The 27,667-nt window shown below is 44.0% G+C and overlaps 14 non-coding genes and 19 pseudogenes across 14 annotated transcripts; all 33 read left to right on the top strand.

Moving 5' to 3' along the window:
* The first annotated feature begins 348 nt into the window (after positions 1-348).
* LOC140020639 (5S ribosomal RNA) lies at positions 349-466 on the top strand (annotated as a pseudogene).
* Positions 467-1,393: 927 nt separating this feature from the next.
* On the top strand, positions 1,394-1,514 carry LOC140018098 (5S ribosomal RNA). The gene has a single exon (XR_011824401.1). It is a non-coding gene; the product is annotated as a 5S ribosomal RNA (ribosomal RNA).
* Positions 1,515-1,925: 411 nt separating this feature from the next.
* LOC140020658 (5S ribosomal RNA) lies at positions 1,926-2,043 on the top strand (annotated as a pseudogene).
* Positions 2,044-2,969: 926 nt separating this feature from the next.
* On the top strand, positions 2,970-3,090 carry LOC140018099 (5S ribosomal RNA). Its single transcript, XR_011824402.1, has one exon. It is a non-coding gene; the product is annotated as a 5S ribosomal RNA (ribosomal RNA).
* A 411-nt stretch (positions 3,091-3,501) lies between these two features.
* On the top strand, positions 3,502-3,619 carry LOC140018637 (5S ribosomal RNA; annotated as a pseudogene).
* A 927-nt stretch (positions 3,620-4,546) lies between these two features.
* On the top strand, positions 4,547-4,667 carry LOC140018100 (5S ribosomal RNA). Its single transcript, XR_011824403.1, has one exon. It is a non-coding gene; the product is annotated as a 5S ribosomal RNA (ribosomal RNA).
* Positions 4,668-5,078: 411 nt separating this feature from the next.
* Positions 5,079-5,196, top strand: LOC140020373 (5S ribosomal RNA; annotated as a pseudogene).
* A 926-nt stretch (positions 5,197-6,122) lies between these two features.
* LOC140018101 (5S ribosomal RNA) lies at positions 6,123-6,243 on the top strand. Its single transcript, XR_011824404.1, has one exon. It is a non-coding gene; the product is annotated as a 5S ribosomal RNA (ribosomal RNA).
* A 411-nt stretch (positions 6,244-6,654) lies between these two features.
* LOC140018638 (5S ribosomal RNA) lies at positions 6,655-6,772 on the top strand (annotated as a pseudogene).
* Positions 6,773-7,697: 925 nt separating this feature from the next.
* On the top strand, positions 7,698-7,815 carry LOC140020374 (5S ribosomal RNA; annotated as a pseudogene).
* A 927-nt stretch (positions 7,816-8,742) lies between these two features.
* Positions 8,743-8,861, top strand: LOC140017723 (5S ribosomal RNA). The gene has a single exon (XR_011824028.1). It is a non-coding gene; the product is annotated as a 5S ribosomal RNA (ribosomal RNA).
* Positions 8,862-9,273: 412 nt separating this feature from the next.
* On the top strand, positions 9,274-9,391 carry LOC140020640 (5S ribosomal RNA; annotated as a pseudogene).
* A 927-nt stretch (positions 9,392-10,318) lies between these two features.
* On the top strand, positions 10,319-10,439 carry LOC140018103 (5S ribosomal RNA). The gene has a single exon (XR_011824406.1). It is a non-coding gene; the product is annotated as a 5S ribosomal RNA (ribosomal RNA).
* Positions 10,440-10,850: 411 nt separating this feature from the next.
* On the top strand, positions 10,851-10,968 carry LOC140018639 (5S ribosomal RNA; annotated as a pseudogene).
* Positions 10,969-11,893: 925 nt separating this feature from the next.
* On the top strand, positions 11,894-12,011 carry LOC140020375 (5S ribosomal RNA; annotated as a pseudogene).
* A 927-nt stretch (positions 12,012-12,938) lies between these two features.
* LOC140017734 (5S ribosomal RNA) lies at positions 12,939-13,057 on the top strand. The gene has a single exon (XR_011824039.1). It is a non-coding gene; the product is annotated as a 5S ribosomal RNA (ribosomal RNA).
* Positions 13,058-13,469: 412 nt separating this feature from the next.
* LOC140020641 (5S ribosomal RNA) lies at positions 13,470-13,587 on the top strand (annotated as a pseudogene).
* A 927-nt stretch (positions 13,588-14,514) lies between these two features.
* On the top strand, positions 14,515-14,635 carry LOC140018104 (5S ribosomal RNA). Its single transcript, XR_011824407.1, has one exon. It is a non-coding gene; the product is annotated as a 5S ribosomal RNA (ribosomal RNA).
* A 411-nt stretch (positions 14,636-15,046) lies between these two features.
* On the top strand, positions 15,047-15,164 carry LOC140020376 (5S ribosomal RNA; annotated as a pseudogene).
* Positions 15,165-16,090: 926 nt separating this feature from the next.
* Positions 16,091-16,211, top strand: LOC140018105 (5S ribosomal RNA). Its single transcript, XR_011824408.1, has one exon. It is a non-coding gene; the product is annotated as a 5S ribosomal RNA (ribosomal RNA).
* Positions 16,212-16,622: 411 nt separating this feature from the next.
* LOC140018640 (5S ribosomal RNA) lies at positions 16,623-16,740 on the top strand (annotated as a pseudogene).
* A 927-nt stretch (positions 16,741-17,667) lies between these two features.
* LOC140017745 (5S ribosomal RNA) lies at positions 17,668-17,786 on the top strand. Its single transcript, XR_011824051.1, has one exon. It is a non-coding gene; the product is annotated as a 5S ribosomal RNA (ribosomal RNA).
* Positions 17,787-18,196: 410 nt separating this feature from the next.
* Positions 18,197-18,314, top strand: LOC140019550 (5S ribosomal RNA; annotated as a pseudogene).
* A 927-nt stretch (positions 18,315-19,241) lies between these two features.
* On the top strand, positions 19,242-19,360 carry LOC140017756 (5S ribosomal RNA). The gene has a single exon (XR_011824062.1). It is a non-coding gene; the product is annotated as a 5S ribosomal RNA (ribosomal RNA).
* Positions 19,361-19,772: 412 nt separating this feature from the next.
* Positions 19,773-19,890, top strand: LOC140020642 (5S ribosomal RNA; annotated as a pseudogene).
* Positions 19,891-20,809: 919 nt separating this feature from the next.
* Positions 20,810-20,927, top strand: LOC140018641 (5S ribosomal RNA; annotated as a pseudogene).
* Positions 20,928-21,846: 919 nt separating this feature from the next.
* On the top strand, positions 21,847-21,964 carry LOC140018642 (5S ribosomal RNA; annotated as a pseudogene).
* A 915-nt stretch (positions 21,965-22,879) lies between these two features.
* LOC140017514 (5S ribosomal RNA) lies at positions 22,880-22,998 on the top strand. Its single transcript, XR_011823823.1, has one exon. It is a non-coding gene; the product is annotated as a 5S ribosomal RNA (ribosomal RNA).
* A 412-nt stretch (positions 22,999-23,410) lies between these two features.
* Positions 23,411-23,528, top strand: LOC140019991 (5S ribosomal RNA; annotated as a pseudogene).
* A 915-nt stretch (positions 23,529-24,443) lies between these two features.
* LOC140017767 (5S ribosomal RNA) lies at positions 24,444-24,562 on the top strand. Its single transcript, XR_011824073.1, has one exon. It is a non-coding gene; the product is annotated as a 5S ribosomal RNA (ribosomal RNA).
* A 412-nt stretch (positions 24,563-24,974) lies between these two features.
* Positions 24,975-25,092, top strand: LOC140020644 (5S ribosomal RNA; annotated as a pseudogene).
* A 927-nt stretch (positions 25,093-26,019) lies between these two features.
* On the top strand, positions 26,020-26,140 carry LOC140018106 (5S ribosomal RNA). Its single transcript, XR_011824409.1, has one exon. It is a non-coding gene; the product is annotated as a 5S ribosomal RNA (ribosomal RNA).
* Positions 26,141-26,551: 411 nt separating this feature from the next.
* LOC140020378 (5S ribosomal RNA) lies at positions 26,552-26,669 on the top strand (annotated as a pseudogene).
* Positions 26,670-27,667: the final 998 nt, after the last annotated feature.

The raw sequence follows: 27,667 nt of genomic DNA on the forward strand, positions 1-27,667 counted from the left end.
TTCGGAACGATTGCTTTATATTTTGCTTCTCATCGAAGCATGAAGGCGGATCTGAAGGCGCGAGACAAGTCAGGAACGGTACGGCTGGATCGAAGGCCGGATCGTCGGTCAAAGTTGTCGGCGCAAATGTATAAGCGCAAGCGTGAAGGATCAATTTCAGGATAATTGAGAGTTGCGCGACGAGGGAAAAAAAAGGTGCAAAGCAACAAGAAAAAAATATAAAAGTAAATAAATAAAAGGATGAGAGGAAATTCATGAATTGACGCTTAGAATGAATTCGGGTCCAGAAAAGCCAAACTGATTCACAGGACGTGGCAGTTTAAAAGAATAAAGCGAAAGGAACATGGCGGGTGCGATCATACCAGCACTAATGCCCCGGATCCCATCAGAACTCTGAAGTTAAGCGTGCTTGGGCGACAGTAGTACTAGGATGGGTGACCCTAGGCCTGTCAACGGGTCGGGTCTAGACCCGGATCCGGATCGGATCGCTGAAATTATTGCGGGTATGGGTAGGGATTTAATTCCGTTACCCGGATCCGGATCCGTTTTTTCAAACAAAAAAACGGGTCGGATACGGAATATAGTATTCCGACCCGTATTAGATCCGGATCCGGATATAAATGATTTAATAATTTATAAAAAATATATATTATCAATATAATTTGATTAGGATGATGTATTTGAGTAAAATCAATTTGATTTATTTTCTTATTTGGTTTTTTCTTTGCATTAGTTAGAAATTAGTTTACAAATATATTTTTTTCTCTTTTTTGTTAGAAATTATAAATTTTGGCAAATTTGTTCGGGTAGACCCGACCCGGATCCGAGACTCGCCGGGTCCGGATCCGGAACACAGAATAAAAGACCCGTCGGGTAAACGGGTCGGATCCGGGTCCGGGTCCGGAATAAAGAATTCCGGCCCGGACCCGGCCCGTTGACACCCCTAGGTGACCCCCTGGGAAATCCTCGTGTTGCACTCCTCCCTTTTTTGTTTCGAAATCCAAATTTCCCCTTCGTTCTTTATGCTGTAGTAATTTAGCTCCGTCGGAACGATTGCTTTATATTTTGCTTCTCATCGAAGCATGAAGGCGGATCTGAAGGCGCGAGACAAGTCAGGAACGGTACGGCTGGATCGAAGCCCGGATCGTCGGTCAAAGTTGTCGGCGCAAATGTATAAGCGCAAGCGTGAAGGATCAATTTCAGGATAATTGAGAGTTGCGCGACGAGGGAAAAAAAAATGGTGCAAATCAACAAGAAAAAAATGTAAAAGTAAATAAATAAAAGGATGAGGGGAAATTCTTGAATTGACGCTTAAAATGAATTCGGGTCCAGAAAAGCCACACTGCTTCACAGGACGGGGCAGTTTAAAAGAATAAAGCGAAAGGAACATGGCGGGTGCGATCATACCAGCACTAATGCACCGGATCCCATCAGAACTCCGAAGTTAAGCGTGCTTGGGCGAGAGAGGTGTACTAGGATGGGTGACCCCCTGGGAAGTCCTCGTGTTGCACCCCTCCCTTTTTTGTTTCGAAATCCAAATTTCCCCTTCGTTCTTTATGCTGTAGTAATTTAGCTCCGTCGGAACGATTGCTTTATATTTTGCTTCTCATCGAAGCATGAAGGCGGATCTGAAGGCGCGAGACAAGTCAGGAACGGTACGGCTGGATCGAAGCCCGGATCGTCGGTCAAAGTTGTCGGCGCAAATGCATAAGCGCAAGCGTGAAGGATCAATTTCAGGATAATTGAGAGTTGTGCGACGAGGGAAAAAAAAGGTGCAAAGCAACAAGAAAAAAATATAAAAGTAAATAAATAAAAGGATGAGAGGAAATTCATGAATTGACGCTTAGAATGAATTCGGGTCCAGAAAAGCCAAACTGATTCACAGGACGTGGCAGTTTAAAAGAATAAAGCGAAAGGAACATGGCGGGTGCGATCATACCAGCACTAATGCACCGGATCCCATAAGAACTCCGAAGTTAAGCGTGCTTGGGCGACAGTAGTACTAGGATAGGTGACCCTAGGCCTGTCAACGGGTCGGGTCTAGACCCGGATCCGGATCGGATCGCTGAAATTTTTTCGGGTATGGGTAGGGATTTAATTCCGTTATCCGGATCCGGATCCGTTTTTTCAAACAAAAAAACGGGTCGGATACGGAATATAGTATTCCGACCCGTATTAGACCCGGATCCGGATATAAATGATTTAATAATTTATAAAAAATATATATTATCAATATAATTTGATTAGGATGATGTATTTGAGTAAAATCAATTTGATTTATTTTCTTATTTGGTTTTTTCTTTGCATTAGTTAGAAATTAGTTTACAAATATATTTTTTTCTCTTTTTTGTTAGAAATTATAAATTTTGGCAAATTTGTTCGGGTAGACCCGACCCGGATCCGAGACTCGCCGGGTCCGGATCCGGAACACAGAATAAAAGACCCGTCGGGTAAACAGGTCGGATCCGGGTCCGGGTCCGGAATAATGAATTCCGGCCCGGACCCGGCCCGTTGACACCCCTAGGTGACCCCCTGGGAAATCCTCGTGTTGCACCCCTCCCTTTTTTGTTTCGAAATCCAAATTTCCCCTTCGTTCTTTATGCTGTAGTAATTTAGCTCCGTCGGAACGATTGCTTTATATTTTGCTTCTCATCGAAGCATGAAGGCGGATCTGAAGGCGCGAGACAAGTCAGGAACGGTACGGCTGGATCGAAGCCCGGATCGTCGGTCAAAGTTGTCGGCGCAAATGTATAAGTGCAAGCGTGAAGGATCAATTTCAGGATAATTGAGAGTTGCGCGACGAGGGAAAAAAAATGGTGCAAATCAACAAGAAAAAAATGTAAAAGTAAATAAATAAAAGGATGAGGGGAAATTCTTGAATTGACGCTTAAAATGAATTCGGGTCCAGAAAAGCCACACTGCTTCACAGGACGGGGCAGTTTAAAAGAATAAAGCGAAAGGAACATGGCGGGTGCGATCATACCAGCACTAATGCACCGGATCCCATCAGAACTCCGAAGTTAAGCGTGCTTGGGCGAGAGAGGTGTACTAGGATGGGTGACCCCCTGGGAAGTCCTCGTGTTGCACCCCTCCCTTTTTTGTTTCGAAATCCAAATTTCCCCATCGTTCTTTATGCTGTAGTAATTTAGCTCCGTCGGAACGATTGCTTTATATTTTGCTTCTTATCGAAGCATGAAGGCGGATCTGAAGGCGCGAGACAAGTCAGGAACGGTACGGCTGGATCGAAACCCGGATCGTCGGTCAAAGTTGTCGGCGCAAATGTATAAGCGCAAGCGTGAAGGATCAATTTCAGGATAATTGAGAGTTGTGCGACGAGGGAAAAAAAAGGTGCAAAGCAACAAGAAAAAAATATAAAAGTAAATAAATAAAAGGATGAGAGGAAATTCATGAATTGACGCTTAGAATGAATTCGGGTCCAGAAAAGCCAAACTACTTCACAGGACGTGGCAGTTTAAAAGAATAAAGCGAAAGGAACATGGCGGGTGCGATCATACCAGCACTAATGCACCGGATCCCATCAGAACTCCGAAGTTAAGCGTGCTTGGGCGACAGTAGTACTAGGATGGGTGACCCTAGGCCTGTCAACGGGTCGGGTCTAGAACCGGATCCGGATCGGATCGCTGAAATTTTTTCGGGTATGGGTAGGGATTTAATTCCGTTATCCGGATCCGGATCCGTTTTTTCAAACAAAAAAACGGGTCGGATACGGAATATAGTATTCCGACCCGTATTAGACCCGGATCCGGATATAAATGATTTAATAATTTATAAAAAATATATATTATCAATATAATTTGATTAGGATGATGTATTTGAGTAAAATCAATTTGATTTATTTTCTTATTTGGTTTTTTCTTTGCATTAGTTAGAAATTAGTTTACAAATATATTTTTTTCTCTTTTTTGTTAGAAATTATAAATTTTGGCAAATTTGTTCGGGTAGACCCGACCCGGATCCGAGACTCGCCGGGTCCGGATCCGGAACACAGAATAAAAGACCCGTCGGGTAAACGGGTCGGATCCGGGTCCGGGTCCGGAATAAAGAATTCCGGCCCGGACCCGGCCCGTTGACACCCCTAGGTGACCCCCTGGGAAATCCTCGTGTTGCACTCCTCCCTTTTTTGTTTCGAAATCCAAATTTCCCCTTCGTTCTTTATGCTGTAGTAATTTAGCTCCGTCGGAACGATTGCTTTATATTTTGCTTCTCATCGAAGCATGAAGGCGGATCTGAAGGCGCGAGACAAGTCAGGAACGGTACGGCTGGATCGAAGCCCGGATCGTCGGTCAAAGTTGTCGGCGCAAATGTATAAGCGCAAGCGTGAAGGATCAATTTCAGGATAATTGAGAGTTGCGCGACGAGGGAAAAAAAAATGGTGCAAATCAACAAGAAAAAAATGTAAAAGTAAATAAATAAAAGGATGAGGGGAAATTCTTGAATTGACGCTTAAAATGAATTCGGGTCCAGAAAAGCCACACTGCTTCACAGGACGGGGCAGTTTAAAAGAATAAAGCGAAAGGAACATGGCGGGTGCGATCATACCAGCACTAATGCACCGGATCCCATCAGAACTCCGAAGTTAAGCGTGCTTGGGCGAGAGAGGTGTACTAGGATGGGTGACCCCCTGGGAAGTCCTCGTGTTGCACCCCTCCCTTTTTTGTTTCGAAATCCAAATTTCCCCTTCGTTCTTTATGCTGTAGTAATTTAGCTCCGTCGGAACGATTGCTTTATATTTTGCTTCTCATCGAAGCATGAAGGCGGATCTGAAGGCGCGAGACAAGTCAGGAACGGTACGGCTGGATCGAAGCCCGGATCGTCGGTCAAAGTTGTCGGCGCAAATGCATAAGCGCAAGCGTGAAGGATCAATTTCAGGATAATTGAGAGTTGTGCGACGAGGGAAAAAAAAGGTGCAAAGCAACAAGAAAAAAATATAAAAGTAAATAAATAAAAGGATGAGAGGAAATTCATGAATTGACGCTTAGAATGAATTCGGGTCCAGAAAAGCCAAACTGATTCACAGGACGTGGCAGTTTAAAAGAATAAAGCGAAAGGAACATGGCGGGTGCGATCATACCAGCACTAATGCACCGGATCCCATCAGAACTCCGAAGTTAAGCGTGCTTGGGCGACAGTAGTACTAGGATAGGTGACCCTAGGCCTGTCAACGGGTCGGGTCTAGACCCGGATCCGGATCGGATCGCTGAAATTTTTTCGGGTATGGGTAGGGATTTAATTCCGTTATCCGGATCCGGATCCGTTTTTTCAAACAAAAAAACGGGTCGGATACGGAATATAGTATTCCGACCCGTATTAGACCCGGATCCGGATATAAATGATTTAATAATTTATAAAAAATATATATTATCAATATAATTTGATTAGGATGATGTATTTGAGTAAAATCAATTTGATTTATTTTCTTATTTGGTTTTTTCTTTGCATTAGTTAGAAATTAGTTTACAAATATATTTTTTTCTCTTTTTTGTTAGAAATTATAAATTTTGGCAAATTTGTTCGGGTAGACCCGACCCGGATCCGAGACTCGCCGGGTCCGGATCCGGAACACAGAATAAAAGACCCGTCGGGTAAACAGGTCGGATCCGGGTCCGGGTCCGGAATAATGAATTCCGGCCCGGACCCGGCCCGTTGACACCCCTAGGTGACCCCCTGGGAAATCCTCGTGTTGCACCCCTCCCTTTTTTGTTTCGAAATCCAAATTTCCCCTTCGTTCTTTATGCTGTAGTAATTTAGCTCCGTCGGAACGATTGCTTTATATTTTGCTTCTCATCGAAGCATGAAGGCGGATCTGAAGGCGCGAGACAAGTCAGGAACGGTACGGCTGGATCGAAGCCCGGATCGTCGGTCAAAGTTGTCGGCGCAAATGTATAAGTGCAAGCGTGAAGGATCAATTTCAGGATAATTGAGAGTTGCGCGACGAGGGAAAAAAAATGGTGCAAATCAACAAGAAAAAAATGTAAAAGTAAATAAATAAAAGGATGAGGGGAAATTCTTGAATTGACGCTTAAAATGAATTCGGGTCCAGAAAAGCCACACTGCTTCACAGGACGGGGCAGTTTAAAAGAATAAAGCGAAAGGAACATGGCGGGTGCGATCATACCAGCACTAATGCACCGGATCCCATCAGAACTCCGAAGTTAAGCGTGCTTGGGCGAGAGAGGTGTACTAGGATGGGTGACCCCCTGGGAAGTCCTCGTGTTGCACCCCTCCCTTTTTTGTTTCGAAATCCAAATTTCCCCATCGTTCTTTATGCTGTAGTAATTTAGCTCCGTCGGAACGATTGCTTTATATTTTGCTTCTTATCGAAGCATGAAGGCGGATCTGAAGGCGCGAGACAAGTCAGGAACGGTACGGCTGGATCGAAACCCGGATCGTCGGTCAAAGTTGTCGGCGCAAATGTATAAGCGCAAGCGTGAAGGATCAATTTCAGGATAATTGAGAGTTGTGCGACGAGGGAAAAAAAAGGTGCAAAGCAACAAGAAAAAAATATAAAAGTAAATAAATAAAAGGATGAGAGGAAATTCATGAATTGACGCTTAGAATGAATTCGGGTCCAGAAAAGCCAAACTACTTCACAGGACGTGGCAGTTTAAAAGAATAAAGCGAAAGGAACATGGCGGGTGCGATCATACCAGCACTAATGCACCGGATCCCATCAGAACTCCGAAGTTAAGCGTGCTTGGGCGACAGTAGTACTAGGATGGGTGACCCTAGGCCTGTCAACGGGTCGGGTCTAGAACCGGATCCGGATCGGATCGCTGAAATTTTTTCGGGTATGGGTAGGGATTTAATTCCGTTATCCGGATCCGGATCCGTTTTTTCAAACAAAAAAACGGGTCGGATACGGAATATAGTATTCCGACCCGTATTAGACCCGGATCCGGATATAAATGATTTAATAATTTATAAAAAATATATATTATCAATATAATTTGATTAGGATGATGTATTTGAGTAAAATCAATTTGATTTATTTTCTTATTTGGTTTTTTCTTTGCATTAGTTAGAAATTAGTTTACAAATATATTTTTTTCTCTTTTTTGTTAGAAATTATAAATTTTGGCAAATTTGTTCGGGTAGACCCGACCCGGATCCGAGACACGCCGGGTCCGGATCCGGAACACCGAATAAAAGACCCGTCGGGTAAACGGGTCGGATCCGGGTCCGGGTCCGGAATAATGAATTCCGGCCCGGACCCGGCCCGTTGACACCCCTAGGTGACCCCATGGGAAATCCTCGTGTTGCACCCCTCCCTTTTTTGTTTCGAAATCCAAATTTCCCCTTCGTTCTTTATGCTGTAGTAATTTAGCTCCGTCGGAACGATTGCTTTATATTTTGCTTCTCATCGAAGCATGAAGGCGGATCTGAAGGCGCGAGACAAGTCAGGAACGGTACGGCTGGATCGAAGCCCGGATCGTCGGTCAAAGTTGTCGGCGCAAATGCATAAGCGCAAGCGTGAAGGATCAATTTCAGGATAATTGAGAGTTGTGCGACGAGGGAAAAAAAAGGTGCAAAGCAACAAGAAAAAAATATAAAAGTAAATAAATAAAAGGATGAGAGGAAATTCATGAATTGACGCTTAGAATGAATTCGGGTCCAGAAAAGCCAAACTGATTCACAGGACGTGGCAGTTTAAAAGAATAAAGCGAAAGGAACATGGCGGGTGCGATCATACCAGCACTAATGCACCGGATCCCATCAGAACTCCGAAGTTAAGCGTGCTTGGGCGACAGTAGTACTAGGATAGGTGACCCTAGGCCTGTCAACGGGTCGGGTCTAGACCCGGATCCGGATCGGATCGCTGAAATTTTTTCGGGTATGGGTAGGGATTTAATTCCGTTATCCGGATCCGGATCCGTTTTTTCAAACAAAAAAACGGGTCGGATACGGAATATAGTATTCCGACCCGTACTAGACCCGGATCCGGATATAAATGATTTAATAATTTATAAAAAATTTATATTATCAATATAATTTGATTAGGATGATGTATTTGAGTAAAATCAATTTGATTTATTTTCTTATTTGGTTTTTTCTTTGCATTAGCTAGAAATTAGTTTACAAATATATCTCTTTCTCTTTTTTGTTAGAAATTATAAATTTTGGCAAATTTGTTCGGGTAGACCCGACCCGGATCCGAGACTCGCCGGGTCCGGATCCGGAACACCGAATAAAAGACCCGTCGGGTAAACGGGTCGGATCCGGGTCCGGGTCCGGAATAATGAATTCCGGCCCGGACCCGGCCCGTTGACACCCCTAGGTGACCCCCTGGGAAATCCTCGTGTTGCACCCCTTCCTTTTTTGTTTCGAAATCCAAATTTCCCCTTCGTTCTTTATGCTGTAGTAATTTAGCTCATTCGGAACGATTGCTTTATATTTTGCTTCTCATCGAAGCATGAAGGCGGATCTGAAGGCGCGAGACAAGTCAGGAACGGTACGGCTGGATCGAAGGCCGGATCGTTGGTCAAAGTTGTCGGCGCAAATGTATAAGCGCAAGCGTGAAGGATCAATTTCAGGATAATTGAGAGTTGCGCGACGAGGGAAAAAAAAATGGTGCAAATCAACAAGAAAAAAATGTAAAAGTAAATAAATAAAAGGATGAGGGGAAATTCTTGAATTGACGCTTAAAATGAATTCGGGTCCAGAAAAGCCACACTGCTTCACAGGACGGGGCAGTTTAAAAGAATAAAACGAAAGGAACATGGCGGGTGCGATCATACCAGCACTAATGCACCGGATCCCATCAGAACTCCGAAGTTAAGCGTGCTTGGGCGAGAGTAGTACTAGGATGGGTGACCCCCTGGGAAGTCCTCGTGTTGCACCCCTCCCTTTTTTGTTTCGAAATCCAAATTTCCCCTTCGTTCTTTATGCTGTAGTAATTTAGCTCCGTCGGAACGATTGCTTTATATTTTGCTTCTTATCGAAGCATGAAGGCGGATCTGAAGGCGCGAGACAAGTCAGGAACGGTACGGCTGGATCGAAGCCCGGATCGTCGGTCAAAGTTGTCGGCGCAAATGTATAAGCGCAAGCGTGAAGGATCAATTTCGGGATAACTGAGAGTTGTGCGACGAGGGAAAAAAAAAGGTGCAAATCAACAAGAAAAAAATATAAAAGTAAATAAATAAAAGGATGAGAGGAAATTCATGAATTGACGCTTAGAATGAATTCGGGTCCAGAAAAGCCAAACTGCTTCACAGGGCGTGGCAGTTTAAAAGAATAAAACGAAAGGAACATGGCGGGTGCGATCATACCAGCACTAATGCCCCGGATCCCATCAGAACTCTGAAGTTAAGCGTGCTTGGGCGACAGTAGTACTAGGATGGGTGACCCTAGGCCTGTCAACGGGTCGGGTCTAGACCCGGATCCGGATCGGATCGCTGAAATTATTGCGGGTATGGGTAGGGATTTAATTCCGTTACCCGGATCCGGATCCGTTTTTTCAAACAAAAAAACGGGTCGGATACGGAATATAGTATTCCGACCCGTATTAGATCCGGATCCGGATATAAATGATTTAATAATTTATAAAAAATATATATTATCAATATAATTTGATTAGGATGATGTATTTGAGTAAAATCAATTTGATTTATTTTCTTATTTGGTTTTTTCTTTGCATTAGTTAGAAATTAGTTTACAAATATATTTTTTTCTCTTTTTTGTTAGAAATTATAAATTTTGGCAAATTTGTTCGGGTAGACCCGACCCGGATCCGAGACTCGCCGGGTCCGGATCCGGAACACAGAATAAAAGACCCGTCGGGTAAACGGGTCGGATCCGGGTCCGGGTCCGGAATAAAGAATTCCGGCCCGGACCCGGCCCGTTGACACCCCTAGGTGACCCCCTGGGAAATCCTCGTGTTGCACTCCTCCCTTTTTTGTTTCGAAATCCAAATTTCCCCTTCGTTCTTTATGCTGTAGTAATTTAGCTCCGTCGGAACGATTGCTTTATATTTTGCTTCTCATCGAAGCATGAAGGCGGATCTGAAGGCGCGAGACAAGTCAGGAACGGTACGGCTGGATCGAAGCCCGGATCGTCGGTCAAAGTTGTCGGCGCAAATGTATAAGCGCAAGCGTGAAGGATCAATTTCAGGATAATTGAGAGTTGCGCGACGAGGGAAAAAAAAATGGTGCAAATCAACAAGAAAAAAATGTAAAAGTAAATAAATAAAAGGATGAGGGGAAATTCTTGAATTGACGCTTAAAATGAATTCGGGTCCAGAAAAGCCACACTGCTTCACAGGACGGGGCAGTTTAAAAGAATAAAGCGAAAGGAACATGGCGGGTGCGATCATACCAGCACTAATGCACCGGATCCCATCAGAACTCCGAAGTTAAGCGTGCTTGGGCGAGAGAGGTGTACTAGGATGGGTGACCCCCTGGGAAGTCCTCGTGTTGCACCCCTCCCTTTTTTGTTTCGAAATCCAAATTTCCCCTTCGTTCTTTATGCTGTAGTAATTTAGCTCCGTCGGAACGATTGCTTTATATTTTGCTTCTCATCGAAGCATGAAGGCGGATCTGAAGGCGCGAGACAAGTCAGGAACGGTACGGCTGGATCGAAGCCCGGATCGTCGGTCAAAGTTGTCGGCGCAAATGCATAAGCGCAAGCGTGAAGGATCAATTTCAGGATAATTGAGAGTTGTGCGACGAGGGAAAAAAAAGGTGCAAAGCAACAAGAAAAAAATATAAAAGTAAATAAATAAAAGGATGAGAGGAAATTCATGAATTGACGCTTAGAATGAATTCGGGTCCAGAAAAGCCAAACTGATTCACAGGACGTGGCAGTTTAAAAGAATAAAGCGAAAGGAACATGGCGGGTGCGATCATACCAGCACTAATGCACCGGATCCCATCAGAACTCCGAAGTTAAGCGTGCTTGGGCGACAGTAGTACTAGGATGGGTGACCCTAGGCCTGTCAACGGGTCGGGTCTAGAACCGGATCCGGATCGGATCGCTGAAATTTTTTCGGGTATGGGTAGGGATTTAATTCCGTTATCCGGATCCGGATCCGTTTTTTCAAACAAAAAAACGGGTCGGATACGGAATATAGTATTCCGACCCGTATTAGACCCGGATCCGGATATAAATGATTTAATAATTTATAAAAAATATATATTATCAATATAATTTGATTAGGATGATGTATTTGAGTAAAATCAATTTGATTTATTTTCTTATTTGGTTTTTTCTTTGCATTAGTTAGAAATTAGTTTACAAATATATTTTTTTCTCTTTTTTGTTAGAAATTATAAATTTTGGCAAATTTGTTCGGGTAGACCCGACCCGGATCCGAGACACGCCGGGTCCGGATCCGGAACACCGAATAAAAGACCCGTCGGGTAAACGGGTCGGATCCGGGTCCGGGTCCGGAATAATGAATTCCGGCCCGGACCCGGCCCGTTGACACCCCTAGGTGACCCCATGGGAAATCCTCGTGTTGCACCCCTCCCTTTTTTGTTTCGAAATCCAAATTTCCCCTTCGTTCTTTATGCTGTAGTAATTTAGCTCCGTCGGAACGATTGCTTTATATTTTGCTTCTCATCGAAGCATGAAGGCGGATCTGAAGGCGCGAGACAAGTCAGGAACGGTACGGCTGGATCGAAGCCCGGATCGTCGGTCAAAGTTGTCGGCGCAAATGCATAAGCGCAAGCGTGAAGGATCAATTTCAGGATAATTGAGAGTTGTGCGACGAGGGAAAAAAAAGGTGCAAAGCAACAAGAAAAAAATATAAAAGTAAATAAATAAAAGGATGAGAGGAAATTCATGAATTGACGCTTAGAATGAATTCGGGTCCAGAAAAGCCAAACTGATTCACAGGACGTGGCAGTTTAAAAGAATAAAGCGAAAGGAACATGGCGGGTGCGATCATACCAGCACTAATGCACCGGATCCCATCAGAACTCCGAAGTTAAGCGTGCTTGGGCGACAGTAGTACTAGGATAGGTGACCCTAGGCCTGTCAACGGGTCGGGTCTAGACCCGGATCCGGATCGGATCGCTGAAATTTTTTCGGGTATGGGTAGGGATTTAATTCCGTTATCCGGATCCGGATCCGTTTTTTCAAACAAAAAAACGGGTCGGATACGGAATATAGTATTCCGACCCGTACTAGACCCGGATCCGGATATAAATGATTTAATAATTTATAAAAAATTTATATTATCAATATAATTTGATTAGGATGATGTATTTGAGTAAAATCAATTTGATTTATTTTCTTATTTGGTTTTTTCTTTGCATTAGCTAGAAATTAGTTTACAAATATATCTCTTTCTCTTTTTTGTTAGAAATTATAAATTTTGGCAAATTTGTTCGGGTAGACCCGACCCGGATCCGAGACTCGCCGGGTCCGGATCCGGAACACCGAATAAAAGACCCGTCGGGTAAACGGGTCGGATCCGGGTCCGGGTCCGGAATAATGAATTCCGGCCCGGACCCGGCCCGTTGACACCCCTAGGTGACCCCCTGGGAAATCCTCGTGTTGCACCCCTTCCTTTTTTGTTTCGAAATCCAAATTTCCCCTTCGTTCTTTATGCTGTAGTAATTTAGCTCATTCGGAACGATTGCTTTATATTTTGCTTCTCATCGAAGCATGAAGGCGGATCTGAAGGCGCGAGACAAGTCAGGAACGGTACGGCTGGATCGAAGGCCGGATCGTTGGTCAAAGTTGTCGGCGCAAATGTATAAGCGCAAGCGTGAAGGATCAATTTCAGGATAATTGAGAGTTGCGCGACGAGGGAAAAAAAAATGGTGCAAATCAACAAGAAAAAAATGTAAAAGTAAATAAATAAAAGGATGAGGGGAAATTCTTGAATTGACGCTTAAAATGAATTCGGGTCCAGAAAAGCCACACTGCTTCACAGGACGGGGCAGTTTAAAAGAATAAAACGAAAGGAACATGGCGGGTGCGATCATACCAGCACTAATGCACCGGATCCCATCAGAACTCCGAAGTTAAGCGTGCTTGGGCGAGAGTAGTACTAGGATGGGTGACCCCCTGGGAAGTCCTCGTGTTGCACCCCTCCCTTTTTTGTTTCGAAATCCAAATTTCCCCTTCGTTCTTTATGCTGTAGTAATTTAGCTCCGTCGGAACGATTGCTTTATATTTTGCTTCTTATCGAAGCATGAAGGCGGATCTGAAGGCGCGAGACAAGTCAGGAACGGTACGGCTGGATCGAAGCCCGGATCGTCGGTCAAAGTTGTCGGCGCAAATGTATAAGCGCAAGCGTGAAGGATCAATTTCGGGATAACTGAGAGTTGTGCGACGAGGGAAAAAAAAAGGTGCAAATCAACAAGAAAAAAATATAAAAGTAAATAAATAAAAGGATGAGAGGAAATTCATGAATTGACGCTTAGAATGAATTCGGGTCCAGAAAAGCCAAACTGCTTCACAGGGCGTGGCAGTTTAAAAGAATAAAACGAAAGGAACATGGCGGGTGCGATCATACCAGCACTAATGCCCCGGATCCCATCAGAACTCTGAAGTTAAGCGTGCTTGGGCGACAGTAGTACTAGGATGGGTGACCCTAGGCCTGTCAACGGGTCGGGTCTAGACCCGGATCCGGATCGGATCGCTGAAATTATTGCGGGTATGGGTAGGGATTTAATTCCGTTACCCGGATCCGGATCCGTTTTTTCAAACAAAAAAACGGGTCGGATACGGAATATAGTATTCCGACCCGTATTAGATCCGGATCCGGATATAAATGATTTAATAATTTATAAAAAATATATATTATCAATATAATTTGATTAGGATGATGTATTTGAGTAAAATCAATTTGATTTATTTTCTTATTTGGTTTTTTCTTTGCATTAGTTAGAAATTAGTTTACAAATATATTTTTTTCTCTTTTTTGTTAGAAATTATAAATTTTGGCAAATTTGTTCGGGTAGACCCGACCCGGATCCGAGACTCGCCGGGTCCGGATCCGGAACACAGAATAAAAGACCCGTCGGGTAAACGGGTCGGATCCGGGTCCGGGTCCGGAATAAAGAATTCCGGCCCGGACCCGGCCCGTTGACACCCCTAGGTGACCCCCTGGGAAATCCTCGTGTTGCACTCCTCCCTTTTTTGTTTCGAAATCCAAATTTCCCCTTCGTTCTTTATGCTGTAGTAATTTAGCTCCGTCGGAACGATTGCTTTATATTTTGCTTCTCATCGAAGCATGAAGGCGGATCTGAAGGCGCGAGACAAGTCAGGAACGGTACGGCTGGATCGAAGCCCGGATCGTCGGTCAAAGTTGTCGGCGCAAATGTATAAGCGCAAGCGTGAAGGATCAATTTCAGGATAATTGAGAGTTGCGCGACGAGGGAAAAAAAAATGGTGCAAATCAACAAGAAAAAAATGTAAAAGTAAATAAATAAAAGGATGAGGGGAAATTCTTGAATTGACGCTTAAAATGAATTCGGGTCCAGAAAAGCCACACTGCTTCACAGGACGGGGCAGTTTAAAAGAATAAAGCGAAAGGAACATGGCGGGTGCGATCATACCAGCACTAATGCACCGGATCCCATCAGAACTCCGAAGTTAAGCGTGCTTGGGCGAGAGAGGTGTACTAGGATGGGTGACCCCCTGGGAAGTCCTCGTGTTGCACCCCTCCCTTTTTTGTTTCGAAATCCAAATTTCCCCTTCGTTCTTTATGCTGTAGTAATTTAGCTCCGTCGGAACGATTGCTTTATATTTTGCTTCTCATCGAAGCATGAAGGCGGATCTGAAGGCGCGAGACAAGTCAGGAACGGTACGGCTGGATCGAAGCCCGGATCGTCGGTCAAAGTTGTCGGCGCAAATGCATAAGCGCAAGCGTGAAGGATCAATTTCAGGATAATTGAGAGTTGTGCGACGAGGGAAAAAAAAGGTGCAAAGCAACAAGAAAAAAATATAAAAGTAAATAAATAAAAGGATGAGAGGAAATTCATGAATTGACGCTTAGAATGAATTCGGGTCCAGAAAAGCCAAACTGATTCACAGGACGTGGCAGTTTAAAAGAATAAAGCGAAAGGAACATGGCGGGTGCGATCATACCAGCACTAATGCACCGGATCCCATCAGAACTCCGAAGTTAAGCGTGCTTGGGCGACAGTAGTACTAGGATAGGTGACCCTAGGCCTGTCAACGGGTCGGGTCTAGACCCGGATCCGGATCGGATCGCTGAAATTTTTTCGGGTATGGGTAGGGATTTAATTCCGTTATCCGGATCCGGATCCGTTTTTTCAAACAAAAAAACGGGTCGGATACGGAATATAGTATTCCGACCCGTATTAGACCCGGATCCGGATATAAATGATTTAATAATTTATAAAAAATATATATTATCAATATAATTTGATTAGGATGATGTATTTGAGTAAAATCAATTTGATTTATTTTCTTATTTGGTTTTTTCTTTGCATTAGTTAGAAATTAGTTTACAAATATATTTTTTTCTCTTTTTTGTTAGAAATTATAAATTTTGGCAAATTTGTTCGGGTAGACCCGACCCGGATCCGAGACTCGCCGGGTCCGGATCCGGAACACAGAATAAAAGACCCGTCGGGTAAACAGGTCGGATCCGGGTCCGGGTCCGGAATAATGAATTCCGGCCCGGACCCGGCCCGTTGACACCCCTAGGTGACCCCCTGGGAAATCCTCGTGTTGCACCCCTCCCTTTTTTGTTTCGAAATCCAAATTTCCCCTTCGTTCTTTATGCTGTAGTAATTTAGCTCCGTCGGAACGATTGCTTTATATTTTGCTTCTCATCGAAGCATGAAGGCGGATCTGAAGGCGCGAGACAAGTCAGGAACGGTACGGCTGGATCGAAGCCCGGATCGTCGGTCAAAGTTGTCGGCGCAAATGTATAAGTGCAAGCGTGAAGGATCAATTTCAGGATAATTGAGAGTTGCGCGACGAGGGAAAAAAAATGGTGCAAATCAACAAGAAAAAAATGTAAAAGTAAATAAATAAAAGGATGAGGGGAAATTCTTGAATTGACGCTTAAAATGAATTCGGGTCCAGAAAAGCCACACTGCTTCACAGGACGGGGCAGTTTAAAAGAATAAAGCGAAAGGAACATGGCGGGTGCGATCATACCAGCACTAATGCACCGGATCCCATCAGAACTCCGAAGTTAAGCGTGCTTGGGCGAGAGAGGTGTACTAGGATGGGTGACCCCCTGGGAAGTCCTCGTGTTGCACCCCTCCCTTTTTTGTTTCGAAATCCAAATTTCCCCATCGTTCTTTATGCTGTAGTAATTTAGCTCCGTCGGAACGATTGCTTTATATTTTGCTTCTTATCGAAGCATGAAGGCGGATCTGAAGGCGCGAGACAAGTCAGGAACGGTACGGCTGGATCGAAACCCGGATCGTCGGTCAAAGTTGTCGGCGCAAATGTATAAGCGCAAGCGTGAAGGATCAATTTCAGGATAATTGAGAGTTGTGCGACGAGGGAAAAAAAAGGTGCAAAGCAACAAGAAAAAAATATAAAAGTAAATAAATAAAAGGATGAGAGGAAATTCATGAATTGACGCTTAGAATGAATTCGGGTCCAGAAAAGCCAAACTACTTCACAGGACGTGGCAGTTTAAAAGAATAAAGCGAAAGGAACATGGCGGGTGCGATCATACCAGCACTAATGCACCGGATCCCATCAGAACTCCGAAGTTAAGCGTGCTTGGGCGACAGTAGTACTAGGATGGGTGACCCTAGGCCTGTCAACGGGTCGGGTCTAGAACCGGATCCGGATCGGATCGCTGAAATTTTTTCGGGTATGGGTAGGGATTTAATTCCGTTATCCGGATCCGGATCCGTTTTTTCAAACAAAAAAACGGGTCGGATACGGAATATAGTATTCCGACCCGTATTAGACCCGGATCCGGATATAAATGATTTAATAATTTATAAAAAATATATATTATCAATATAATTTGATTAGGATGATGTATTTGAGTAAAATCAATTTGATTTATTTTCTTATTTGGTTTTTTCTTTGCATTAGTTAGAAATTAGTTTACAAATATATTTTTTTCTCTTTTTTGTTAGAAATTATAAATTTTGGCAAATTTGTTCGGGTAGACCCGACCCGGATCCGAGACACGCCGGGTCCGGATCCGGAACACCGAATAAAAGACCCGTCGGGTAAACGGGTCGGATCCGGGTCCGGGTCCGGAATAATGAATTCCGGCCCGGACCCGGCCCGTTGACACCCCTAGGTGACCCCATGGGAAATCCTCGTGTTGCACCCCTCCCTTTTTTGTTTCGAAATCCAAATTTCCCCTTCGTTCTTTATGCTGTAGTAATTTAGCTCCGTCGGAACGATTGCTTTATATTTTGCTTCTCATCGAAGCATGAAGGCGGATCTGAAGGCGCGAGACAAGTCAGGAACGGTACGGCTGGATCGAAGCCCGGATCGTCGGTCAAAGTTGTCGGCGCAAATGTATAAGTGCAAGCGTGAAGGATCAATTTCAGGAAAATTGAGAGTTGCGCGACGAGGGAAAAAAAAATGGTGCAAATCAACAAGAAAAAAATGTAAAAGTAAATAAATAAAAGGATGAGGGGAAATTCTTGAATTGACGCTTAAAATGAATTCGGGTCCAGAAAAGCCACACTGCTTCACAGGACGGGGCAGTTTAAAAGAATAAAGCGAAAGGAACATGGTGGGTGCGATCATACCAGCACTAATGCACCGGATCCCATCAGAACTCCGAAGTTAAGCGTGCTTGGGCGAGAGTAGTACTAGGATGGGTGACCCCCTGGGAAGTCCTCGTGTTGCACCCCTCCCTTTTTTGTTTCGAAATCGAAATTTCCCCTTCGTTCTTTATGCTGTAGTAATTTAGCTCCGTCGGAACGATTGCTTTATATTTTGCTTCTTATCGAAGCATGAAGGCGGATCTGAAGGCGCGAGACAAGTCAGGAACGGTACGGCTGGATCGAAGCCCGGATCGTCGGTCAAAGTTGTCGGCGCAAATGTATAAGCGCAAGCGTGAAGGATCAATTTCAGGATAATTGAGAGTTGTGCGACGAGGGAAAAAAAGGTGCAAAGCAACAAGAAAAAAATAAAAAAGTAAATAAATAAAAGGATGAGAGGAAATTCATGAATTGACGCTTAGAATGAATTCGGGTCCAGAAAAGCCAAAGTGCTTCACAGGACGTGGCAGTTTAAAAGAATAAAGCGAAAGGAACATGGCGGGTGCGATCATACCAGCACTAATGCACCGGATCCCATCAGAACTTCGAAGTTAAGCGTGCTTGGGCGACAGTAGTACTAGGATGGGTGACCCTAGGCCGGTCAACGGGTCGGGTCTACACCCGGATCCGGATCGGATCCCTGAAATTTTTGCGGGTATGGGTAGGGATTTAATTCCGTTATCCGGATCCGGATCCGTTTTTTCAAACAAAAAAACGGGTCGGATACGGAATATAGTATTCCGACCCGTACTAGACCCGGATCCGGATATAAATGATTTAATAATTTATAAAAAATTTATATTATCAATATAATTTGATTAGGATGATGTATTTGAGTAAAATCAATTTGATTTATTTTCTTATTTGGTTTTTTCTTTGCATTAGCTAGAAATTAGTTTACAAATATATCTCTTTCTCTTTTTTGTTAGAAATTATAAATTTTGGCAAATTTGTTCGGGTAGACCCGACCCGGATCCGAGACTCGCCGGGTCCGGATCCGGAACACCGAATAAAAGACCCGTCGGGTAAACGGGTCGGATCCGGGTCCGGGTCCGGAATAATGAATTCCGGCCCGGACCCGGCCCGTTGACACCCCTAGGTGACCCCCTGGGAAATCCTCGTGTTGCACCCCTTCCTTTTTTGTTTCGAAATCCAAATTTCCCCTTCGTTCTTTATGCTGTAGTAATTTAGCTCATTCGGAACGATTGCTTTATATTTTGCTTCTCATCGAAGCATGAAGGCGGATCTGAAGGCGCGAGACAAGTCAGGAACGGTACGGCTGGATCGAAGGCCGGATCGTCGGTCAAAGTTGTCGGCGCAAATGTATAAGCGCAAGCGTGAAGGATCAATTTCAGGATAATTGAGAGTTGCGCGACGAGGGAAAAAAAAATGGTGCAAATCAACAAGAAAAAAATGTAAAAGTAAATAAATAAAAGGATGAGGGGAAATTCTTGAATTGACGCTTAAAATGAATTCGGGTCCAGAAAAGCCACACTGCTTCACAGGACGGGGCAGTTTAAAAGAATAAAACGAAAGGAACATGGCGGGTGCGATCATACCAGCACTAATGCACCGGATCCCATCAGAACTCCGAAGTTAAGCGTGCTTGGGCGAGAGTAGTACTAGGATGGGTGACCCCCTGGGAAGTCCTCGTGTTGCACCCCTCCCTTTTTTGTTTCGAAATCCAAATTTCCCCTTCGTTCTTTATGCTGTAGTAATTTAGCTCCGTCGGAACGATTGCTTTATATTTTGCTTCTTATCGAAGCATGAAGGCGGATCTGAAGGCGCGAGACAAGTCAGGAACGGTACGGCTGGATCGAAGCCCGGATCGTCGGTCAAAGTTGTCGGCGCAAATGTATAAGCGCAAGCGTGAAGGATCAATTTCGGGATAACTGAGAGTTGTGCGACGAGGGAAAAAAAAAGGTGCAAATCAACAAGAAAAAAATATAAAAGTAAATAAATAAAAGGATGAGAGGAAATTCATGAATTGACGCTTAGAATGAATTCGGGTCCAGAAAAGCCAAACTGCTTCACAGGGCGTGGCAGTTTAAAAGAATAAAACGAAAGGAACATGGCGGGTGCGATCATACCAGCACTAATGCCCCGGATCCCATCAGAACTCTGAAGTTAAGCGTGCTTGGGCGACAGTAGTACTAGGATGGGTGACCCTAGGCCTGTCAACGGGTCGGGTCTAGACCCGGATCCGGATCGGATCGCTGAAATTATTGCGGGTATGGGTAGGGATTTAATTCCGTTACCCGGATCCGGATCCGTTTTTTCAAACAAAAAAACGGGTCGGATACGGAATATAGTATTCCGACCCGTATTAGATCCGGATCCGGATATAAATGATTTAATAATTTAAAAAATATATATATTATCAATATAATTTGATTAGGATGATGTATTTGAGTAAAATCAATTTGATTTATTTTCTTATTTGGTTTTTTCTTTGCATTAGTTAGAAATTAGTTTACAAATATATCTTTTTCTCTTTTTTGTCAGAAATTATAAATTTTGGCAAATTTGTTCGGGTAGACCCGACCCGGATCCGAGACTCGCCGGGTCCGGATCCGGAACACAGAATAAAAGGCCCGTCGGGTAAACGGGTCGGATCCGGGTCCGGAATAATGAATTCCGGCCCGGACCCGGCCCGCTGACACCCTAGGTGACCCCCTGGGAACTCCTCGTGTTGCACCCCTCCCTTTTTTGTTTCGAAATCCAAATTTCCCCTTCGTTCTTTATGCTGTAGTAACTTAGCTCCGTCGGAACGATTGCTTTATATTTTGCTTCTCATCGAAGCATGAAGGCGGATCTGAAGGCGCGAGACAAGTCAGGAACGGTACGGCTGGATCGAAGCCCGGATCGTCGGTCAAAGTTGTCGGCGCAAATGTATAAGCGCAAGCGTGAAGGATCAATTTCAGGATAATTGAGAGTTGTGCGACGAGGGAAAAAAAAAGGTGCAAATCAACAAGAAAAAAATATAAAAGTAAATAAATAAAAGGATGAGAGGAAATTCATGAATTGACGCTTAGAATGAATTCGGGTCCTGAAAAGCCAAACTGCTTCACAGGACGTGGCAGTTTAAAAGAATAAAGCGAAAGGAATATGGCGGGTGCGATCATACCAGCACTAATGCACCGGATCCCATCAGAACTCCGAAGTTAAGCGTGCTTGGGCGACAGTAGTACTAGGATGGGTGACCCTAGGCCTGTCAACGGGTCGGGTCTAGACCCGGATCCGGATCGGATCGCTGAAATTATTGCGGGTATGGGTAGGGATTTAATTCCGTTACCCGGATCCGGATCCGTTTTTTCAAACAAAAAAACGGGTCGGATACGGAATATAGTATTCCGACCCGTATTAGATCCGGATCCGGATATAAATGATTTAATAATTTAAAAAATATATATATTATCAATATAATTTGATTAGGATGATGTATTTGAGTAAAATCAATTTGATTTATTTTCTTATTTGGTTTTTTCTTTGCATTAGTTAGAAATTAGTTTACAAATATATCTTTTTCTCTTTTTTGTCAGAAATTATAAATTTTGGCAAATTTGTTCGGGTAGACCCGACCCGGATCCGAGACTCGCCGGGTCCGGATCCGGAACACAGAATAAAAGGCCCGTCGGGTAAACGGGTCGGATCCGGGTCCGGAATAATGAATTCCGGCCCGGACCCGGCCCGCTGACACCCTAGGTGACCCCCTGGGAACTCCTCGTGTTGCACCCCTCCCTTTTTTGTTTCGAAATCCAAATTTCCCCTTCGTTCTTTATGCTGTAGTAACTTAGCTCCGTCGGAACGATTGCTTTATATTTTGCTTCTCATCGAAGCATGAAGGCGGATCTGAAGGCGCGAGACAAGTCAGGAACGGTACGGCTGGATCGAAGCCCGGATCGTCGGTCAAAGTTGTCGGCGCAAATGTATAAGCGCAAGCGTGAAGGATCAATTTCAGGATAATTGAGAGTTGTGCGACGAGGGAAAAAAAAAGGTGCAAATCAACAAGAAAAAAATATAAAAGTAAATAAATAAAAGGATGAGAGGAAATTCATGAATTGACGCTTAGAATGAATTCGGGTCCTGAAAAGCCAAACTGCTTCACAGGACGTGGCAGTTTAAAAGAATAAAGCGAAAGGAATATGGCGGGTGCGATCATACCAGCACTAATGCACCGGATCCCATCAGAACTCCGAAGTTAAGCGTGCTTGGGCGACAGTAGTACTAGGATGGGTGACCCTAGGCCTGTCAACGGGTCGGGTCTAGACCCGGATCCGGATCGGATCGCTGAAATTATTGCGGGTATGGGTAGGGATTTAATTCCGTTACCCGGATCCGGATCCGTTTTTTCAAACAAAAAAACGGGTCGGATACGGAATATAGTATTCCGATCCGTATTAGACCCGGATCCGGATATAAATGATTTAATAATTTAAAAAATATAAATATTATCAATATAATTTGATTAGGATGATGTATTTGAGTAAAATCAATTTGATTTATTTTCTTATTTGGTTTTTTCTTTGCATTAGTTAGAAATTAGTTTACAAATATGTCTTTTTCTCTTTTTTGTTAGAAATTATAAATTTTGGCAAATTTGTTCGGGTAGACCCGACCCGGATCCGAGACTCGCCGGGTCCGGAACACAGAATAAAAGGCCCGTCGGGTAAACGGATCGGATCCGGGTCCGGAATAATGATTTCCGGCCCGGACCCGGCCCGCTGACACCCCTAGGTGACCCCCTGGGAAATCCTCGTGTTGCACCCCTCCCTTTTTTGTTTCGAAATCCAAATTTCCCCTTCGTTCTTTATGCTGTAGTAATTTAGCTCCGTCGGAACGATTGCTTTATATTTTGCTTCTCATCGAAGCATGAAGGCGGATCTGAAGGCGCGAGACAAGTCAGGAACGGTACGGCTGGATCGAAGCCCGGATCGTCGGTCAAAGTTGTCGGCGCAAATGTATAAGCGCAAGCGTGAAGGATCAATTTCAGGATAATTGAGAGTTGCGCGACGAGGGAAAAAAAAAAGGTGCAAATCAACAAGAAAAAAATGTAAAAGTAAATAAATAAAAGGATGAGGGGAAATTCTTGAATTGACGCTTAAAATGAATTCGGGTCCAGAAAAGCCACACTGCTTCACAGGACGGCGCAGTTTAAAAGAATAAAGCGAAAGGAACATTGCGGGTGCAATCATACCAGCACTAATGCACCGGATCCCATCAGAACTCCGAAGTTAAGCGTGCTTGGGCGAGAGTAGTACTAGGATGGGTGACCCCCTGGGAAGTCCTCGTGTTGCACCCCTCCCTTTTTTGTTTCGAAATCCAAATTTCCCCTTCGTTCTTTATGCTGTAGTAATTTAGCTCCGTCGGAACGATTGCTTTATATTTTGCTTCTTATCGAAGCATGAAGGCGGATCTGAAGGCGCGAGACAAGTCAGGAACGGTACGGCTGGATCGAAGCCCGGATCGTCGGTCAAAGTTGTCGGCGCAAATGTATAAGCGCAAGCGTGAAGGATCAATTTCAGGATAACTGAGAGTTGTGCGACGAGGGAAAAAAAAAGGTGCAAATCAACAAGAAAAAAATATAAAAGTAAATAAATAAAAGGATGAGAGGAAATTCATGAATTGACGCTTAGAATGAATTCGGGTCCAGAAAAGCCAAACTGCTTCACAGGACGTGGCAGTTTAAAAGAATAAAGCGAAAGGAACATGGCGGGTGCGATCATACCAGCACTAATGCACCGGATCCCTTCAGAACTCCGAAGTTAAGCGTGCTTGGGCGACAGTAGTACTAGGATGGGTGACCCTAGGCCTGTCAACGGGTCGGGTCTAGACCCGGATCCGGATCGGATTGCTGAAATTATTGCGAGTATGGGTAGGGATTTAATTCCGTTACCCGAATCCGGATCCGTTTTTTCAAACAAAAAAACGGGTCGGATACGGAATATTGTATTCCGACCCGTATTAGACCCGGATCCGGATATAAATGATTTAATAATTTAAAAAATATAAATATTATCAATATAATTTGATTAGGATGATGTATTTGAGTAAAATCAATTTGATTTATTTTCTTATTTGGTTTTTTCTTTGCATTAGTTAGAAATTAGTTTACAAATATATATTTTTCTCTTTTTTGTTAGAAATTATAAATTTTGGCAAATTTGTTCGGGTAGACCCGACCCGGATCCGAGACTCGCCGGGTCCGGAACACAGAATAAAAGGCCCGTCGGGTAAACGGATCGGATCCGGGTCCGGAATAATGATTTCCGGCCCGGACCCGGCCCGCTGACACCCCTAGGTGACCCCCTGGGAAATCCTCGTGTTGCACCCCTCCCTTTTTTGTTTCGAAATCCAAATTTCCCCTTCGTTCTTTATGCTGTAGTAATTTAGCTCCGTCGGAACGATTGCTTTATATTTTGCTTCTCATCGAAGCATGAAGGCGGATCTGAAGGCGCGAGACAAGTCAGGAACGGTACGGCTGGATCGAAGGCCGGATCGTTGGTCAAAGTTGTCGGCGCAAATGTATAAGCGCAAGCGTGAAGGATCAATTTCAGGATAATTGAGAGTTGCGCGACGAGGGAAAAAAAAATGGTGCAAATCAACAAGAAAAAAATGTAAAAGTAAATAAATAAAAGGATGAGGGGAAATTCTTGAATTGACGCTTAAAATGAATTCGGGTCCAGAAAAGCCACACTGCTTCACAGGACGGGGCAGTTTAAAAGAATAAAACGAAAGGAACATGGCGGGTGCGATCATACCAGCACTAATGCACCGGATCCCATCAGAACTCCGAAGTTAAGCGTGCTTGGGCGAGAGTAGTACTAGGATGGGTGACCCCCTGGGAAGTCCTCGTGTTGCACCCCTCCCTTTTTTGTTTCGAAATCCAAATTTCCCCTTCGTTCTTTATGCTGTAGTAATTTAGCTCCGTCGGAACGATTGCTTTATATTTTGCTTCTTATCGAAGCATGAAGGCGGATCTGAAGGCGCGAGACAAGTCAGGAACGGTACGGCTGGATCGAAGCCCGGATCGTCGGTCAAAGTTGTCGGCGCAAATGTATAAGCGCAAGCGTGAAGGATCAATTTCGGGATAACTGAGAGTTGTGCGACGAGGGAAAAAAAAAGGTGCAAATCAACAAGAAAAAAATATAAAAGTAAATAAATAAAAGGATGAGAGGAAATTCATGAATTGACGCTTAGAATGAATTCGGGTCCAGAAAAGCCAAACTGCTTCACAGGGCGTGGCAGTTTAAAAGAATAAAACGAAAGGAACATGGCGGGTGCGATCATACCAGCACTAATGCCCCGGATCCCATCAGAACTCTGAAGTTAAGCGTGCTTGGGCGACAGTAGTACTAGGATGGGTGACCCTAGGCCTGTCAACGGGTCGGGTCTAGACCCGGATCCGGATCGGATCGCTGAAATTATTGCGGGTATGGGTAGGGATTTAATTCCGTTACCCGGATCCGGATCCGTTTTTTCAAACAAAAAAACGGGTCGGATACGGAATATAGTATTCCGACCCGTATTAGATCCGGATCCGGATATAAATGATTTAATAATTTATAAAAAATATATATTATCAATATAATTTGATTAGGATGATGTATTTGAGTAAAATCAATTTGATTTATTTTCTTATTTGGTTTTTTCTTTGCATTAGTTAGAAATTAGTTTACAAATATATTTTTTTCTCTTTTTTGTTAGAAATTATAAATTTTGGCAAATTTGTTCGGGTAGACCCGACCCGGATCCGAGACTCGCCGGGTCCGGATCCGGAACACAGAATAAAAGACCCGTCGGGTAAACGGGTCGGATCCGGGTCCGGGTCCGGAATAAAGAATTCCGGCCCGGACCCGGCCCGTTGACACCCCTAGGTGACCCCCTGGGAAATCCTCGTGTTGCACTCCTCCCTTTTTTGTTTCGAAATCCAAATTTCCCCTTCGTTCTTTATGCTGTAGTAATTTAGCTCCGTCGGAACGATTGCTTTATATTTTGCTTCTCATCGAAGCATGAAGGCGGATCTGAAGGCGCGAGACAAGTCAGGAACGGTACGGCTGGATCGAAGCCCGGATCGTCGGTCAAAGTTGTCGGCGCAAATGTATAAGCGCAAGCGTGAAGGATCAATTTCAGGATAATTGAGAGTTGCGCGACGAGGGAAAAAAAAATGGTGCAAATCAACAAGAAAAAAATGTAAAAGTAAATAAATAAAAGGATGAGGGGAAATTCTTGAATTGACGCTTAAAATGAATTCGGGTCCAGAAAAGCCACACTGCTTCACAGGACGGGGCAGTTTAAAAGAATAAAGCGAAAGGAACATGGCGGGTGCGATCATACCAGCACTAATGCACCGGATCCCATCAGAACTCCGAAGTTAAGCGTGCTTGGGCGAGAGAGGTGTACTAGGATGGGTGACCCCCTGGGAAGTCCTCGTGTTGCACCCCTCCCTTTTTTGTTTCGAAATCCAAATTTCCCCTTCGTTCTTTATGCTGTAGTAATTTAGCTCCGTCGGAACGATTGCTTTATATTTTGCTTCTCATCGAAGCATGAAGGCGGATCTGAAGGCGCGAGACAAGTCAGGAACGGTACGGCTGGATCGAAGCCCGGATCGTCGGTCAAAGTTGTCGGCGCAAATGCATAAGCGCAAGCGTGAAGGATCAATTTCAGGATAATTGAGAGTTGTGCGACGAGGGAAAAAAAAGGTGCAAAGCAACAAGAAAAAAATATAAAAGTAAATAAATAAAAGGATGAGAGGAAATTCATGAATTGACGCTTAGAATGAATTCGGGTCCAGAAAAGCCAAACTGATTCACAGGACGTGGCAGTTTAAAAGAATAAAGCGAAAGGAACATGGCGGGTGCGATCATACCAGCACTAATGCACCGGATCCCATCAGAACTCCGAAGTTAAGCGTGCTTGGGCGACAGTAGTACTAGGATAGGTGACCCTAGGCCTGTCAACGGGTCGGGTCTAGACCCGGATCCGGATCGGATCGCTGAAATTTTTTCGGGTATGGGTAGGGATTTAATTCCGTTATCCGGATCCGGATCCGTTTTTTCAAACAAAAAAACGGGTCGGATACGGAATATAGTATTCCGACCCGTATTAGACCCGGATCCGGATATAAATGATTTAATAATTTATAAAAAATATATATTATCAATATAATTTGATTAGGATGATGTATTTGAGTAAAATCAATTTGATTTATTTTCTTATTTGGTTTTTTCTTTGCATTAGTTAGAAATTAGTTTACAAATATATTTTTTTCTCTTTTTTGTTAGAAATTATAAATTTTGGCAAATTTGTTCGGGTAGACCCGACCCGGATCCGAGACTCGCCGGGTCCGGATCCGGAACACAGAATAAAAGACCCGTCGGGTAAACAGGTCGGATCCGGGTCCGGGTCCGGAATAATGAATTCCGGCCCGGACCCGGCCCGTTGACACCCCTAGGTGACCCCCTGGGAAATCCTCGTGTTGCACCCCTCCCTTTTTTGTTTCGAAATCCAAATTTCCCCTTCGTTCTTTATGCTGTAGTAATTTAGCTCCGTCGGAACGATTGCTTTATATTTTGCTTCTCATCGAAGCATGAAGGCGGATCTGAAGGCGCGAGACAAGTCAGGAACGGTACGGCTGGATCGAAGCCCGGATCGTCGGTCAAAGTTGTCGGCGCAAATGTATAAGTGCAAGCGTGAAGGATCAATTTCAGGATAATTGAGAGTTGCGCGACGAGGGAAAAAAAATGGTGCAAATCAACAAGAAAAAAATGTAAAAGTAAATAAATAAAAGGATGAGGGGAAATTCTTGAATTGACGCTTAAAATGAATTCGGGTCCAGAAAAGCCACACTGCTTCACAGGACGGGGCAGTTTAAAAGAATAAAGCGAAAGGAACATGGCGGGTGCGATCATACCAGCACTAATGCACCGGATCCCATCAGAACTCCGAAGTTAAGCGTGCTTGGGCGAGAG

The sequence above is a fragment of the Coffea arabica genome, chromosome 11c (genome assembly GCF_036785885.1).
Source record: "Coffea arabica cultivar ET-39 chromosome 11c, Coffea Arabica ET-39 HiFi, whole genome shotgun sequence".
NCBI lineage: Eukaryota > Viridiplantae > Streptophyta > Magnoliopsida > Gentianales > Rubiaceae > Coffea > Coffea arabica.